Source organism: Mus caroli, unplaced genomic scaffold (genome assembly GCF_978045245.1).
Source record: "Mus caroli unplaced genomic scaffold, Mus_caroli_1 scaffold_15, whole genome shotgun sequence".
In the NCBI taxonomy this organism is placed as follows: Eukaryota; Metazoa; Chordata; class Mammalia; order Rodentia; family Muridae; genus Mus; species Mus caroli.
The window spans coordinates 95683718-95687933 of record NW_028227270.1 but is presented as its reverse complement, the minus strand read 5'-3'; the positions used below and the strand labels follow the sequence as shown (position 1 = coordinate 95687933).

General features: G+C 41.4%; 1 pseudogene; it reads left to right on the top strand.

The window, feature by feature from the left end:
* The first annotated feature begins 2194 nt into the window (after nucleotides 1–2194).
* On the top strand, nucleotides 2195–2935 carry LOC110308476 (triosephosphate isomerase-like; annotated as a pseudogene).
* Nucleotides 2936–4216: the final 1281 nt, after the last annotated feature.

Below are 4216 nucleotides of genomic sequence, written 5' to 3'. Positions count from 1 at the left end.
AATGTTGTGTTCTTCCCATGCCTTTCAAAAGAAGGGAGATGATGGATGGTGGGACTGATGAAGGAAGTATGGCATAGGGTTAAAAATACCAAAGGACAAGTGCTGAGACCTACACGATTTTGGCTTGACCTGACTTGGGCAACAAAGGAATGAAGAAAGGACAAACTGGGATGTACAGAAAAGCTGGAATAAGGTGGTCGTGCACTCTGATGGAAACACATCAGTGGCATGGAAATCTTAATGCATTTATTATATTCTCTTACTTACTATATACAGCTGAGCAAGGAGGAGGCAGGTCAGCTACTCTCAGCAGGAGATCTTTGTCGGGGAGAAGCTTCAGGCTGCAGACACCTGGGCCAAGGAAGCTGTGGTTGATCATTTCTGCAGACACTGGGTTAGATAGAGGTCAATCCTTAGGAACATCTGTGCTTGGACTAGGCTTCTGAGCCTAGGCTGAGGAAGGCTTTGTCATTCCTGTGGGTGGGAGTCATCAGGGTTCTTGCCATGGCTGTGCTCCTTTTAACCACACAGATTGACACCGGATTTCATCTGTTCCCCACAGACAACTGTTTCCACAGGTAGTTGTTTGAATTCCAGCAGATACTAACTAGTATATGAATCTGCCATGGTATTATTTTTCTGATTACTCTGGCAAAATACCAGCATAAACAACTAAAAGAAAGACGGGTTTATTTTGGCCCCTGGTTTGAGAGTGGATATAGTTCATCATGACGGGAAGCCATGGCAGAGAGCACTTCCGCAGAGAGAGGAAGTGTTCAGAGCCAGTGACTGGGTTCTGAGATGGGAAAATAGCATGATACATTCAATCTAAAAGCTGCACAGTGTCGATAGAGTATAAGACACAGAAGACACACACACCAAAGATGGACAGTGTGTGTTTGTGTTACTTAGTGAAATGGTTAATAGTAAATTAGTAATGGTAAATTAGTGAATGTTATATGAACAAAGAGTTGGTTCTTTCTTCTGAGGTCAACTCCCTTGTGTCTGAACATCAATAATTACACAGAATGGAGAAAAACCTCTTTAGGAATTTGCCTCCCATGCACTAGAAAGATGGAATCATCAGATGTGCCTGGAGTCTTGTCTTCTACCTTATCTCTCTCTTTAGGTCTCAGTGGTCTGACTTTTAAAATATGTATGTGGGACAATCTGTCTAGAAATGGATTTTACAAAGAATATCCAATTTGTGTTTATTACATAATTGGAGGGTAATCAATTGTGTCTTCAAAGATGAAGATGAGATATGGTTTGAGCTTTAGTCAAGGAAAAAAAAAACTACTACCAACAAAAATGTTCTTTCCAAGTACCTGTCTACATAAAAAATGACTGCAGATAATAAAAGAAATTTGATTAGCAAAGTAGAGATGGGATACCATTCTTTTCAAGTATTGATTTCATTTTCTTGGTGAGGTTACAGTTCATTGAACGTGTTCTTGCCTAAAAGAGCCAAGATTTGAGTTAAAAACTGAAGAATCATGTGGGCAGTTCAGTAGACTTAGGTACTAAGAGTTAGGAAAAACACATTCCAGTTATTGTTTAAGGCATAATGAGATCAGAAGATTATGTAAGAGGCTCTGCTTCTAAAGTTATTTACTAGTGATCTGAAGTCAGAAGACACTAAAATTTCCCCCCAAAAGCATATCACCCATTCCTTTTCAATCCTGCTTCACTCTGTCATTACTATGAAAGTCAATGGAGACAAGAAATGCATCTTTTCAGTGCAAAGTGAAGTTCCACATTGCTCTTGTGACCTTTGATGCTTACTTGAGGTCTTAGCATTCAACAGGACAGAATGCTATTCAACTATGCAGTTGCTATGGGTAAGGCTTTCTGGCATCTCTACCAGGATTTTCCATAATATTTCCTGACATGACTCACTTCAGAGATTGTGTTCTGAATAATATTTAAAATAAAAGACAGAGGTGGATAGAACCTGGAACCTGGAGATCAAGGTTTTAATGAGTCCATTAATTTACTCTGTCCCGTTTAGCCTTTTCTTTAGCTTGTGGAAAATTTTAAACATAAATTTAAACCTCAAGAGTATTTTGTTATTTTATTGGGTAGATTGTGTTTCTGAGACTAGACTGATAATGAATGGAGAGTAGTTAAAATAAACCATAACATTCTTATTAAAAGTTCAATGGTAATGACTCATACTGTAAGTCCTAGAGCAATGGCGCCATCCAGGAATTTTTTGTGTGGGCAACTGGAAGATGAATGAAAGGAGGAAGTGCCTGGGAGAACTCATCTGCACCTAGAACACTGCCAAGGTGTGGACAGACAGCAAGGTAGCATGCACACATCCCATCTCCTACCTCGACTTCTCTAGGCAATCAAGATTGCTGTGGCAATGCAGAACTGGTACAGAGTGATCAATGGGACCTTCACTGGGGAGACCAGCCCTGGCATGATCAAAGACATTTAGCAGTCACATGGGTAGTGCTGGAACACTCAGAGACAAGGCACATCTTTGGGGAGTCAGATGGTAGAAAGTGATCTATGCAGTGATTGCCTGCATCTGGGAGAACTAGGTGAAAGGAAACCTGGCATCACCAAGATGGTTGTTTTTGAGCAAACCAAGGTCACCACAGATAATGTGAAGATGGACTGGAACAAAGTCATCCTGGCCTATGAACCGTATGGGCCATTGGTATTGGCAAGACTGCCACAACTCAGCAGGCCCAGGAAGTACATGAGAAGCTACAGGGATGGTTGGATTCCAATGCCTGATGCGGTGGCTCAGAGCACCCACATCTTTTATGGAAGTTCTGTGACTGGAGCAACCTGCAAAGAGTTAGCAAGCCAGCCTGATGTGGACAGCTTCCTTCTGGGTGGTACACCTCTTAAGCCTGAATTGGTAGATGTCATCGATGACAACACTAAGCACTACCCATCTTCCCTACTCACCTGCTAAGCCAGGTTACCCAGAGGCTTAGTAACTGCTCCCATCACTCACATGCTTCTGAATATGTCATCTGCTCTATTGTGTGGCCCAATCCACATTGTGCCTTCCTGAACCTTTTATAAGTCCCTATAATGGTTGGGACATCCTGACACCCTCCCCTCCATGACAGGGTGTTGATAAGCCCAATTTATATCTTGATGTCTTGCTTGGAGTCTGGAAGTATCTCTGTAGGCTTTGGTTCTTGCCAGGTTTTCAGCTCACTTGAATGCTGTGCAGATTTCTTTCCACAGTTTCCCAATATTCTATTTGTTAAGAATATTCTATTGGATCCTAGTAACTCTTGGTATGAGTTTTTCAAGAGTGTGCTTCCACAGAGGGTCTTAGGCAACTGAGCTACCATAGCACCACAAGTCTTTTTGAAACAATGTTGTCTTGCTTTTTCTGTGCAGGTTCTCGATATTGAGCACCCAGGGCCAAGGGGAGGAGGGTCTCTGCCTTCTCTTGCAAATCCTTCTGCTGCCCTGACTTTTATTCCTGTAGTTTAGAGTGTCCGTTGCTATTTTAATGGCTGATTTTCAGCTCTTTCTTAGGAGTCTGAGACCCCAGCAGACCATGCTTGGATCTTCAAAACCTTCAACACCTCTGTATGTTTGTCTACTCTGTTTTACATTTGTTGGGTACATGCTCAGTGAGCTCCACCACAGCCCAGTTCTATGTATGGTTTTACTATCAATGCAGGTTTACCTTCAAACTGAATTCAAAGTACATATTCTCTGTAGGTGTAATAGATTTTTTCTTAAGTGTTGTTTTAAAATCTGTTTATTAAGTATGACCAACAATTGATCAAAATTGACTCAAACCTTATGTTTGCAAGTGCAAATGATTTCCCTGCCCTGGAGAATTACTCAGTCTTTTCCAGGCTTTAGAATTCAACAGCAATATTCATGACTGGTTTAGAAAGATGGCTTTTATATCTGGAGAGCTGGATCAATGCTCCTCATGCACTTAGTATCCAAGGTGCAGAGGGTGGCCCTACTAAGAATCAGGCCTTCTTTTGCTTGAGTTTCACCTCTTAGCATGAAGTTCCCAGGTCATCTGCAACATCACCCAAGGAGGAACTTCTTCAAAATATAAATTCTTGGGCCTCAGCTGTTGAATCAGATATGTTAGGAGTGTATGAATTTTAATATGTCCTATAGGTGAACCTGATAGAGGATTCTCGGCGAGAGAGGGTCACTTTGATTTTATAGTACGGTGGTACATTTGTGTATACATCTGTGCATAAATTGT